Genomic DNA, 14398 nt, shown 5'->3' with positions numbered 1-14398 from the left:
GGCTGTCTACATTTGCTCGGCCACGCACCTCGCGTCGTCCCGACGCGACAATACTGGTGGGCCCATAGGTATAAAGGAATTACACTAGCTACCCCAGAGAGGGACTGGCTTTCGCTCACTAGTAAATAAAAAATGGACAAAAAAATGCAACAGGCAAAAAAAAAAACTCTCCCATCCAGGGGAAGAGAAAACTGGTTTGCCCGCGCTGTTTCATCGAGTAGAGAGCCGGGAGACGTCAGCACTGGAACTAAAATCTTCTATATACAGGTTGTCCGCAGGGCTGAACATCAGTTGACCACTCGTCTACTAACGTTGTTGCACGCTCACATCTGCAAACAATGACTGACAGTAGCATTTCCTAAGGTGTGACATGTAACTCAGAGGGCAGCACTGCCCTGACCGTAATACAGGCTTTTTTTCTTTAGTAGAAAAAACACTGGTGCACATACATACAATAATACTATATCCATGGAATTCATTACACTCTGGGTACCCTTCTAAAAGTATTTACATAATTACATGATGTTGTCCACCCTGACTCTATTATCGACTAGCTATACAATGTGTGTGCATTTATACCCATTTCTGCAAGCAAACAATTAGCATAACTAGCGTAGGAGTCGGACAAGTCAGTAGGTACGTCAATGTCACAGAAATGTACTGTTGTCCTGGGTCGCAGGCCATAAGTATGGAGCCTTACTGGGCCGTCTTCCGTACCAGCAGTAGTGGGAGAAGGGGTAGACGGTTTGTCCCTAACATTAGTCTGATCGTGGCGTTGCAACGCACGCGCCTCCAGCTCTACTTCGGCCTGCATATGGTCCACATACTTCATGTGATCAAGGTGGGCTTCCTTGATAATTCCCGTAGCAATCTCCCTCACCTCGAACTTATTGCCACGGAGCTGTCGTAGGACACGGTAAGGACCCACAAACTTTGGGACAAGTTTGTGCATACCTGGGGTCTGCACTGGGTTGAGCAACATAACTTTGCAACCTGGTTCCACTTTGCTTTCCTTGGCGCGGGCATTGCGCTCTGACGTGAACCTATCAGTAGCTTTCATAAGGTTCTCTCGTACCCGCTGGAAGACAAGCTGCGTTGTCCTCATCTTTACTACACTGGGGTTATCAGTATCGTAAGTAGGTCTAGGTGGAGTAAACAGAATTTCATATGGTAAGCGCTTGTCATAGCCATACAAAGCAAAATGAGGTGTCTCACCGATCGAGCTGTTGAGGGAGGAATTTAATGTACACTGAACGTCTGGGATAGCCTCATCCCATGTAGTACAACTTGGGTTAACGGTTACTCTGAGCACCTCCAGGACTTTGCGATTTGTACGTTCAGCAAGACCATTACTCGCAGGGTGGCGTGGAGCTACTGGCGCTTGGTGAATGTTGAATCTGGAGCAAAGATCCTGCATTATGCCATTTATAAACTCAGACCCATTGTCTGACAGAAGGACACGTGGGCAAGTATGACGAAGAACAACATGCTCACGGAAAGCACTAGCGACCGTTTCAGCGGTTTTATCAGGAATGGGTACTAATTCACTGTACCGCGTCAAGTTATCTACCATTACAAGCAGGTGCTTATTTCCCTTCTCCGAGGTCGAGAAGTTCGTCAACAGGTCGACAGAAGTTCTCTCCCAGGGCTCCTTTGTAATGGGATACTTTAGAATGGGGTTAGGACCTGTAATGGTACCCTTGTGCTGTAGGCAGACAACACACTGGTGTACATGCTTGGCAATGTCCGATGCCATCTTAGGCCAGAAATATTTCATTCGTGCCTGTTTGATACTGCGGTCCTTCCCGGGGTGCGCTACACCTGGGACATTGTGGATCAACCTAAGAGTAGCTGGTATCATGGACTCTGGTATCACCAGTTGGTATACGGTTCTGCCGGGGTCCACCAGCTGTGCAACACGGCACAGTACTCCTTGGTTGACCACTAAATCCTTCAGTGGAACGGGAGACTTGACCTGTAAGTCAACGTCCTCCTTGGTAAGGAAACGAAGGACTGGAGACCACACAGGGTCCTGTCGTTGGGCTCTCTCGAGATCCTCAACAGAGAACGAATTGCCGACACTCACGAATGCTATATGTCTCGACAGGGCGTCAGCTACAACATTTTGCTTACCTGGGACATAGCAAATTTCAGGGTTGTAGTCATTGAACGTGAGCGACCACCGAGCATGCTTTCCCGAGAGGTTCTTATTTGCAAAAAGGGCCAATAAGGGTAAATGATCTGTATAAATCTTGATAGGATAATGATAGATGATATCCCGAAAATGACTCAGGGCCCATACAATGGCTAAAGCTTCTAGCTCTGTCACTGAATAATTGACTTCCGCTTTAGTAAGAACACGGCTAGCATAGGCAATAGGCTGTTGCTTCCCATTAGATTCTTGTGACAAGACTGCACCGATGCCAACTTTGCTGGCATCAGTCGTCAAGGTAAATGCCTTGGTGAAATCAGGGAATCTAAGGGTTGGGGCTGATGTTAACTTGTTCTTAAGAATGACAAAAGCTCGTTCCTGATCGCACGTCCACTCAAAAGGGGCATCCTTCTTGAGTAAGCGTGTCAGGGGTGCCGCAATGGTGGAGAAACCTGCGATAAAGGTGCGGTAGAAACCCGCCAGGCCTATGAAGGACCGGACTGCATCCGCCGTCATGGGTCTGGGGAATTTCTGCACGGCCGAGATTTTAGACTCGTCCGTCTTTATGCCATTCTGAGTTACTACGTGACCCAGAAATTTTATTTCCTTCCGGAGGAAATGACATTTGGAGAGCTTTACCTTAAGATTTGCCTGAGCTAGCCTGTCCAATACCCTGTCAAGTTTCTCAAGATGTGACGGGACATCTTGCGACATGACTATGAGATCATCCAGGTAGACCATGAGCGTGCCACCTAGGAGGGTACGGAAAATTGTCGTCATCAAACGACTAAACGTGATTGGGCTTCCGCGCAAGCCGAAGGGCATCCTCCTGAACTGGTAATGACCAGTTGGAGTAGAGAAAGCTGTCAACTCTCTACTCTCATCATCGAGGGGGATCTGCCAGAACCCTTGAAGAAGATCAAGAGTTGAAAAGACCTTATTATCGCCGATGTTCTGCAACAGGTCGTTCAGAACTGGCAATGGAAAACGGTCTGGGATGGTACATGCATTCAGTTTCCTGTAATCGATAACAGGGCGCCAGGTTCCGTCTTTCTTGGGAACCAGAATAAGGGGAGCATTCCACGGGGAAGTGGACTCCTCAATAACTCCATCACGGAGCATCCGTGTAATGAGTTCTTCGGCGAAGACTCTTTGCGCATGTGGCAGGCGATACGCAGGTACATAAATGGGTTTAGTACCTTTGTCAAGTGGAATACGGTGAGAGATCAGTGGGGTCAAACCCATTGACTCACCATCTAGTGCAACTGCAGAACGTGCACGATTGAGAACCTGGAGAAGTTTTGGAACCTCTTCAGGATAGTCTGTCAAAGCTAGATCATCTTCCTGCACTGGCCGGGTGTTGGAAGAGTCAGCAGCAGACTCGCCTGGGAGAACTGCACTCACAAGGAAGTCAGCTGGGGCTTCACCCTCCACTCTCACCGGGAGAGGGAATCTGACAAGGTCAACAAGTGAGGTATTCTTCCGCAGGGGAAATTCTCGACTATGCATGTTGACAACAAGGACTTGCAACTTACCACGTTGCACTGTGTGCAAGGATGGTTCAAGGGAGAGGCCCTTGACTCGGCATGTGTCGTTGTCAACCAGCACATGGTCTCCTTCAAAAGCTCTGCTCACGTACACCGTAACAGGAGTGAGCGAGTTAGCTGACAAAGTGACGTCATACTTTGTACAAGCAGTAACTCTGCTCGCTGATGCCATGACACGAGTCAGACAGTCGCCTGCCGACAGGGATACTGCGGCTTGACAACTGCTGGTCTCTACAACAGCGTCAGAGTTAGAGTGAAGGTTAGACTGGGCGTCCCCAGACTGGGTTTCACTGGTAACTATGCGCTGATGGCCAGGAGGTGATGGGCAACGAGCTCTACTACGAGGTCGATCAGGACGAGAGACCGACCCCGGGGAGAATGTGCTATGGAAACCACCAGTTTCCAACGATTCTAGGCACTGTGCGTACTCTGAGACGGAGTAGCACGTAGTGGATCCTAAGCGCACGCCCCAGAAGGGCACATCCACTCCGTTGAATTCCGCTTTCCACTCAGCTGGATCTAAACGGATCCTAAGATCTGCCATGGTTTTGAACCCTATGAGCAGGTCACCATGGAAAACAATACCATCCACGACTAAGAATTTTGCGGACAGCTTGTGACCCTGGACCACAAATTCTAGCGTTGTGCGACCGCGAACCGTCAGCGGTTTACCTGAGACTCCTCTCAAGGTCTGAATGGCAGATGGCTCTGTCAACATGGCCGCGTGAAGGCCAATGTCTCGGAAAAAGGTGGAGCGGACAATGTTAACCACCGAACCTGTGTCTAGGAAAAGCTGAACAGGCTTATTGTGGACAGTGGACTCGATGAGCGGTCCACATGGGTTGTCATACCGAACATGAAGGCATGACAGGCCGACGCGATCCCCGGAGTCACAGCTGCTCGAGGCTCGACACTTGTTGACGAGGCTCGACCTGGAAGGTACGGTAAGAGTCTCCGCAACAACGTCAAGACACTCGGTTTCCTCACTGTCGGCAAGCGTATCACTGCCCAGGGCGGCGAATGCATTGCGGACAGGGACGGAATACAGCGACTCTGACAGGGTTACGTCTTTCGCTGGTTTTGCGGACGCGCCTCTTCCCCCGAACTAGTGGAAGGGCTTCTACGAGCATGTGCATTGCGCGACGACTGCTTGCTCCACTCAGCTGTCAGCATACTTCGCAGCTTGTTACACTCATGGGAGGTATGACTGGAAGTATTGTGGTAAACACAGATTCCCTCGCGAGACTGGGCATGGGGACGGTGACGGTTACCTTGATACTGAGCATGGGGACTGTGACGGTTACTTTGCGGGGACTTAAGTTTGTAACACTCAGATCGGTAGTGCCCTCGTTTGCCACAGTTAAAACAAGTCACTACACGCTTAGCGGGTGAGGTTGGGGGTGGTGTCTGCTGGCGACGTTTCGCCCTGGTCCAGGAAGTCGATGACTGCTTTTTTGTATAAGACCGACTGTTGTTACTGTGGTCGCTATTTTTACTTAGGCGCGTATTAGTGGGACTGGGGTTAGAACCTTTGTGGGTTGGCTGTCTGACAGCAGCAGCAAAAGTGACTTCCGGCTGCGACCGCGGGGTCACTGCGGACGGCGCTGCAAGGATGGGTAGGGGATCATCCGCAAAGCGGCAAACCTTGCCTTGCTCGGAAGGCGGCTTGAGCGAGTCGATGGCGTCATATGCACCCAGGACGTCGTGCTGAGGGCCGAGTCCTAGCGCATCAATGGCAGCCCAGAGGTTAGGGGCGGAATCCCTCCGCATGATGCCGACAGCCAGCATGGGGATGATGTCTTTAATAGCCATACGGCCATCACCATCCGCCCACTTAGTGGAGTTGACGGCATCAGTAAAGTCCGTGGCGGCTTGCTCGAAACGGCAAACGCAAGCCAGGGGGCTTTCGTGCCGGTATTGACATTCGGCCAAGACGCTGGTAACGATGTCAATGTAATGGCGTTGGCGACTACGCCGAAAATAACGCCTAAATTCCTCCTTAAGTTCACCCCAAGACTGAATCTTACAAACGCGCTTGAGCTGCACAAAGGCACCTATATCACCCTGGGTGAGATCCACTGCTGCAACAGCAGCACGAATGTACTGTGTATCTGTTGGGCTATCAAATAGAGCCTGAACAGTCGCCTCGACTGACTGCAGCCATGGCTCTAAACTATTTGCACGACCGTCAAAAATAAGGGTCAGTTGTGGACGACGAGCCGGCCCACTGGTGGTCGAGGCGTGAGCCACAAGTTGACCAACTGTCGCTGGGGCTTCGATGCCCTGCCGCGTGCTCACGCTGGCTGAGGCACCATTGCTGGCACCAGCAGAATCTGGGGTATCGGCATGGCCACTGCGTGTCCTAGTCATGACGTCGATTGTTGAAATGCAAGTAGGTCACGAAGATGGTAAACAGGTCAGAGCAAGAAATGGTATGCACTGGCTACAATTCAAAACAGAGTCAAAGAGAACTCAGCACCACAGTACTAGGTAAACTGCTTAGTGATAGAAATAATTTGAGCAAAACAACAATAAAAAGGGAAATAGTGATACACTCTGAACACAAAATAAGAGATGTATGCAAGTGAATGTACTACAGGGAAGTGCACAAAATGAAGCTAAGGATAGTCAATAATTTCACCAGGAATCTGGCAACAAAATTTATGAAAAGGAGTTTGAACTGTAAACACTGGTAGCAAAAATTGCACAAAATTAAAATAAATCAGGTACTACACAACACTAAACTGTGCTGCAAGCACAGTTTAAAAAGATTGCGGGTGCTAGCAGTAGCAAATTGAAACGCAAAAAAAAAAGGTAATTCACTTGCACAAGGGAAGTTGGCACAAAAAAGATATCAGAGTATGGAATAGTGCCAAAAATCACACTCAAAAGAAAAATACACTGACCAGAATTGCTATATTGCACACAAAATAAAATTAATAAAAATGCAAATTATTAAATTCAAGAATATGGCAAAAGTTAACTGGTGTTAGCAGGGTGTACACTGGCAAAAAGGAAAAAAAAAAAATTTGCACAATCTCAAGGTCAAAATTAATTAACTTCACAAGGAATTTTGGTAATTAATGGTAAATAAGCAGGTTCCCAAAAATACACTCAATGACTTGGGTATATAAAATAGCAAAAAGCAATGCACATAGGTGAATATTCACTGATAAAACATAGAATATATGTAGAGCAAAAATAAATGGGGGAACAGAAAAAAAAATTTAATGGGCTAGGCACAGATTGTATGACTGCAGGTAGAATATACTAATACTTAAGTACTTGAAGATTACACTTATTAAAAAAAAGAACTAACAAACAAAACAGTGCAAGGGTGTCAACAATCTGTGGCTAACTTGCAGGTGCAACTAGAAAAAAAAAATAACAGCACACAGGAATTACATGAAAACTGTATGTGAGAGGTAAATTGTATAAATGGTCAACACTGAACAATTTAAATCAATAACTGAGGTGCAAGAAGCAGAATAATAAAAAAAAAACTGGAATTTAAAATGTAGGAGTGCAAAAATAAATTTACAAAATTTAATAAGCTGTAGGTAAATGGCAAAATGTGCACTGATGACACTGAACAATTTACTGAAGTATGGCTTCAGTAACTAACTGTATTGGTGCAGGACAGTTAAATAATGTCACAAAATATTAGGAAATGCTAGGTAAGTCACTGTTTACTTAACTTTGAGTGCAGATGGACGAAGGTACGGCAGGTCCTGGAACTTTCAGTGACGCTCCAGTAACACTACACACCTCGTAGCATTTGTATACTGCTATGGGGCTTCAATGTCGTAGAAAAAAAATATCAGAAAAGACTTGGGAAGAACAGGAAAGACCGGAGTAACTCTGTGGAGGTATAAGAAGTTAAGAGACGTGGATACCCGGCGTGAACCAGAGCTGGTGTATGGTTGTTTACACTGGCAAGCGTGTCTGGGCGCGCTGACTGACTGCGGCTTCAGCACACGGAGAACAAAACATTTACTGCACTACTCGAACGTGCTAAAAACAAGCTTAAGTGAAACTTTGAACTGGGACGAGTAAGTTTTACTGTAACAAATCACTGGGGAAAACAGAACTGGTGATGAACTGGGAATAAAACAACAAGGGAAAGGGAAAAAAAAAAAGATTTTTAAACTGGGCAACACAAAAAAAAAACTGCACTGGCTGGAGATACGTAGGTGCTGAGTAGTAGTAGACACTATGATGAGTCACGAGCTGCCGTAGACGCTGAACTTTGCTGGCTTAGGGGCTAAGCCAACTGGGTTCCCACGTGGTTAAGCCCGGTAGAACTTCTTGGAGGAACTCTACTTCTTGTAGCTGAGAAGGGCGTAGGGACGCTGTAGGAGGCAGGAGAATGGTGCTGGAGAGTGTTGAAGGGCTGTAGAGAGGGTGATGAGGTGAACACGTGACTGCTAAGGCTGGAGATGACGCCGTGATGCCTATGTCCAGATTTTGTGGGAAAAATCTAGGACGAAGATCTATCTCGGGTCCCGTCAAGACGCTGGGAGTAGCAGATAACTCTTTAGGCTAGCAGGTGCGTTGGATGACGACGGATGATGTTGACTGGTGTCGACCGATCCCCTCCACCCTGAAAAGGCTCACAATGCCGCTGACTCCGCTGTCACCACTGTTATTGCTGTTCTTACTGTTGAACAGCGGTTTAGTGCCGATGAAGGTAGCGTAGGTAGCAATGATACGGCCGTGGACTAGATTGGCTTTAATCGGGTAGGAGTGAGTACACAACGGGCAGTGTGAGGAAGTGACCGCAAGCCAGTCCGTGGAGGGGGGAGAACTTGTGTACGGCAGGTCGGTCCAGGCGGGAGTGAGAGAGGGTGGACTGTGTGTCCCACCGACCTAGGTAGGCCTACAGAGGGCAGCACTGAATGCCGCGAAATATGAACTAGTCAGAGCAGACGGCTAGGCTGTGTGCTCTGCCAGTACAGGCTGTCTACACTTTGATCCATTCTTTCTAAATGACCAAACCACCTCAACAACCCCTCTTCAGCCCTCTGACTAATACTTTTATTAACTCCACACCTTCTCCTAATTTCCACACTCCGAATTTTCTGCATAATATTTACACCACACATTGCCCTTAGACAGGACATCTCCACTGCCTCCAACCGTCTCCTCGCTGCTGCATTTACCACCCAAGCTTCACATCCATGTAAGAGCGTTGGTACTACTATACTATATTATATATATATATATATATATATATATATATATATATATATATATATATATATAGTGTTGTCATATTGAATAGGTAAAATTGATCAACTGGCAAGAACTCATTTAAAATTAAATTCTTTGTAAAATTTTCTGTTATACATTTAAAGATATACTTTTTTATTTATGTTAAAGTAAAAAAATAATTATTTTGTACCAAAAGAACCTTAGAAAACTTACCTAACCTTATTATAACAGGAGCCTAATCCAACTAAATATATTTTAGTTAAGTTTACAATAATTTAATAACACACAAACACTGAAATAATTTTTTTTCGCTTGATTTAGAATGGTTTTTTGCGAAATTACTGCATACACAAATTTTCGCTTGCCCTACTCGTCAAGAAGTGCGTTGCTATTTAAGCCAAAATAGCAAATTTTACTTATTCGGCACGACATTATATATATATATATATATATATATATATATATATATATATATATATATATATATATATATATATATATATATATATATATATATATATATATATATATATATATATATATATATATATATATATATATAATGTCGTGCCGAATATGTAAACCTGGTCAATTACCAAGAACTCCTTTAAAATTAAGTCCTTTCTAATACGTTTAAAGATATATATTTTTCATTAATGTTGATTTAAAAATTCATAATTTTGCACCAAAAGGAACTTAGAAAACTTACCTAACCTTATTATAACAAGAACAATTTATTTTACCCTAACCCAACTAAATATATTTTAGATTTGTTTACAGTAATTTAATCGTAAACAAACACAGTGAAATATATTTTTTTCGTTAGGTTCAAAATGATTTTGGCGAAATTATTGCATACACAAATTTTCACTTGTCCTATATGGCAAGATGAGCGTTGCTATTTAAGCCAAGATCGCAAGTTCTGCCTATTCGGCACGACATATATATATATATATATATATATATATATATATATATATATATATATATATATATATATATATATATATATATATATATATATATAAAGATCGCAGTCAGCAGGACTCGAAACTACTACTGCGTACGGTCAAGATTCCCAGGTAGCGCTCTAGTCCACTCTTTCTTTGTATATACCCGCTTGTTTCTGTGTGGTGCATTGATATATATATATATATATATATATATATATATATATATATATATATATATATATATATATATATATATATATATATATATATATGCAATAAGATCACAGTAAACAGGTGATTTCAGAATATGCAAAACAACCACTCTGAAAGAATAGAGAATTTCCAAGCGCTTTCGTGACTACTCACATTATCAAGTTCCTTGATAATGTGAGTAGTCACGAAAGCGCTTGGAATTTCTCTATTCTTTCAAAGTGGTTGTTTTGCATATATATATATATATATATATATATATATATATATATATATATATATATATATATATATATATATATATATATATATATATATATATGAACATTATAATGGTATATAATACCGACAGGTTGTTAGGTAAGACACATATGCAACAGTTAGGTATCTTTATTTCGAAACGTTTCGAAATAAAGATACCTAACTGTTGCATATGTGTCTTACCTAACAGCCTGTCGGTATTATATACCATTTTAATGTTCAATCTGTCAGACACTGCAACACAAGGGTATCTTGGTACAGACCTGAAATCAACTTCGACAACCTCTACTAGTGAGACCGGCTGGATTTGAGAGGGACCTGACCTCCCAAAGTGACCTACGTCTCACCTCCTGGCGCTATATAAGGCTCCATCCTGTCACTTCAACTCCATATTGTTTCAGACTACGGAACAATGCTCTTCTCCAGACTGAGGGACTGGCCACCTCAAAACTTTAAGGGTGATGGACTGATTACATCGTCTTCAAGTCTCTTCTGCTTCTATCAACTTTTCTGTACTCGACTGAAGAAGCCTACTGCGTAGGCGAAACGTTTCGAAATAAAGATACCTGTTGCATATGTGTCTTACCTAACATTATATATATATATATATATATATATATATATATATATATATATATATATATATATATATATATATATATATATCATTGGAGGAAAGATGGGCTAATGAGAGCATAGGCAATGGGGTCGAAGAGGTATGGGGTAGGTTTAAAAATGTAGTGTTAGAGTGTTCAGCAGAAGTTTGTGGTTACAAGAAAGTGGGCGCGGGAGGGAAGAGGAGCGATTGGTGGAATGATGATGTAAAGAGAGTAGTAAGGGAGAAAAAGTTAGCATATGAGAACTTTTTACAAAGTAGAAGTGATGCAAGGAGGGAAGAGTATATGGAGAAAAAGAGAGAGGTTAGGAGAGTGGTGAAGCAATGTAAAAAGAGAGCAAATGAGAGAGTGGGTGAGATGTTATCAACAAATTTTGTTGAAAATAAGAAAAAGTTTTGGAGTGAGATTAACAAGTTAAGGAAGCCTAGAGAACAAATGGATTTGTCAGTTAAAATAGGAGAGGAGAGTTATTAAATGGAGAGTTAGAGGTATTGGGAAGATGGAGGGAATATTTTGAGGAATTGTTGAATGTTGATGAAGATAGGGAAGCTGTGATTTCGTGTATAGGGCAAGGAGGAATAACATCTTGTAGGAGTGAGGAAGAGCCAGTTGTGAGTGTGGGGGGAAGTTCGTGAGGCAGTAGGTAAAATGAAAAGGAGTAAGGCAGCTGGGATTGATGGGATAAAGATAGAAATGTTAAAAGCAGGTGGGGATATAGTTTTGGAGTGGTTGGTGCTATTATTTAAATGTATGGAAGAGAGTAAGGTACCTAGGGATTGGCAGAGAGCATGCATAGTTCCTTTGTATAGAGGCAAATGGGACAAAAGAGAGTGCAAAAATTATAGGGGGATAAGTCTGTTGAGTATACCTGGTAAAGTGTATGGTAGAGTTATTATTGAAAGAATTAAGAGTAAGACGGAGAATATGATAGCAGATGAACAAGGAGACTTTAGGAAAGGTAGGGGGTGTGTGGACCAAGTGTTTACAGTGAAACATGCAAGTGAACAGTATTTAGATAAGGCTAAAGAGATTTTTGTGGCATTTATGGATTTGGAAAAGGCGTATGACAGGGTGGATAGGGGGGCAATGTGGCAGATGTTGCAGATGTATGGTATAGGAGGTAGGTTACTGAAAGCAGTGAAGAGTTTTTACGAGGATAGTGAGGCTCAAGTTAGAGTATGTAGGAGAGAGGGAGATTATTTCCCAGTAAAAGTAGGCTTTAGACAAGGATGTGTGATGTCACCATGGTTGTTTAATATATTTAACTCCACACCTCTTGGCAAGAGGTGTGGAGTTAAAAGATAAAGAATCACACAAAGTGGGAGTTGTCACAGTTGCTCTTTGCTGATGACACTGTGCTCTTGGGAGATTCTGAAGAGAAGTTGCAGAGATTGGTGGATGAATTTGGTAGGGCATGTAAAAGAAGAAAATTGAAAGTGAATACAGGAAAGAGTAAGGTTATGAGGATAACAAAAAGATTAGGTGATGAAAGATTGGACACCAGATTGGAGGGAGAGAGTATGGAGGAGGTGAATGTATTCAGATATTTGGGAGTGGACGTGTCAGCGGATGGGTCTATGAAAGATGAGGTGAATCATAGAATTGATGAGGGGAAAAGGGTGAGCGGTGCACTTAGGAGTCTGTGGAGACAAAGAACTTTGTCCTTGGAAGCAAAGAGGGGAATGTATGAGAGTATAGTTTTACCAACGCTCTTATATGGGTGTGAAGCATGGGTGATGAATGTTGCAGCGAGGGGAAGGCTGGGGGCAGTGGAGAAGTCATGTCTGAGGGCAATGTGTGGTGTGAATATAATGCAGAGAATTCGTAGTTTTGAAGTTAGGAGGAGGTGCGGGATTGCCAAAACTGCTGTCCAGAGGACTGAGGAAGGGTTGTTGAGGTGGTTCGGACATGTAGAGAGAATGGAGCGAAACAGAATGACTTCAAGAGTGTATCAGTCTGTAGTGGAAGGAAGGCGGGGTAGGGGTCGGCCTAGGAAAGGTTGGAGGGAGGGGGTAAAGGAGGTTTTGTGTGCAAGGGGCTTGGACTTCCAGCGGGCATGCGTGAGCGTGTTTGATATGAGTGAATGGAGACAAATGGTCTTTAATACTTGACGTGCTGTTGGAGTGTGAGCAACGTAACATTTATGAAGGGATTCAGGGAAACCGGCAGGCCGGACTTGAGTCCTGGAGATGGGAAGTACAGTGCCTGCACTCTGAAGGAGGGGTGTTAATGTTGCAGTTTAAAAACTGTAGTGTAAAGCACCCTTCTGGCAAGACAGTGATGGAGTGAATGATGGTGAAAGTTTTTCTTTTTCGGGCCACCCTGCCTTGGTGGGAATCGGCCAGTGTGTTAATAATAATAATAATAATAATATATATATATATATATATATATATATATATATATATATATATATATATATATATATATATATATATTTGTGTGTGTGTGTGTGTGTGTGTGTGTGTGTGTGTGTGTGTGTGTGTGTGTGTGTGTGTGTGTGTGTGTGTATTCTGCAAATATCGCAAATCAAGCGATACAGAATGCAAAACAACCAGGAGGGGGAGTAAAATGATAGCTCTAGGCGTTTCGTGTTGCAATCAACACATCATCAGGAGCGTACTTGCTTGGACATTCTCCTCTTTTCTGCAATTTTGCAAACTTCTGATGATGTGCTGATTGCAACCCGAAAGGCCTAGAGTTGGTCTTCTGTAATATTTCAAAACTATAACAGTTCACATATCAATATTTCCTTTGAATCATGCATGTGTGTCTGTCGCTCTAAACTAGAAAGTCCACTGAATCATCCACTTGTGTACTCGTGGCATGACATTCACCTCAAATACTTCAGACAGTGGGAATCCACTTTTGGTCCAGCTGAGAAAGTTTTGTCTTGAGCGCTGCTGAGGTGGAACTTCGCGTGAGCACCACTGTGACCACAAATGCAAGTTTTTACAGATAAATCTCCCTCCAGCGTGGCCGAGTGGCTTACGCACTGGCCTGGAGTTTTACGACTCACTCGCCATGGGTTCAAAACCCCACCCGTTCCGTGGTTTCGTGAGTTATGATGGCGGCTTTGAGGGGTCTTGAGCTAGGGTTCGTCACAGCGACAGTGGCGAGAGATTCATCTGTAAAAAGAAAAAAGCGGAGCTTGAAATTAAGAATCAAGAGCTTTTCTCTTCAGTGACTCCAGCTTTCTAAGCAGGGAGCTCTGTGACACACCACGTTCTTATTTCACAAGTGACACTCCACGGCGTTGCCAGCCTTGTTGCGACCGCTTTCTTTTATTTCCTAATTTGTGCTTTATTTAGCCCTATGTAACCTAAAATACCTAAAACTGAAGAAAATTGTATTTATAAGTTTTCAGGGAGTGCCCAGAAACTGGTGTTCGAAATGGCGTTAGAATATTAATGTACTAAAATGTGGCTTTGAGGCCTGGTGGCA

The 14398-nt window shown here is 43.5% G+C and overlaps 1 long non-coding RNA gene across 1 annotated transcript in view; it reads right to left on the bottom strand.

The window, feature by feature from the left end:
• Nucleotides 1-14398, bottom strand: part of LOC138853784 (uncharacterized) — a 109784-nt gene that overhangs the window by 70915 nt on the left and 24471 nt on the right. The window lies entirely within an intron of this gene.

This window comes from Cherax quadricarinatus, chromosome 40, assembly GCF_038502225.1.
Source record: "Cherax quadricarinatus isolate ZL_2023a chromosome 40, ASM3850222v1, whole genome shotgun sequence".
In the NCBI taxonomy this organism is placed as follows: Eukaryota; Metazoa; Arthropoda; class Malacostraca; order Decapoda; family Parastacidae; genus Cherax; species Cherax quadricarinatus.
Note: the sequence above shows the minus strand (reverse complement) of the source record. Positions and strands in the feature narration are given on the sequence as shown.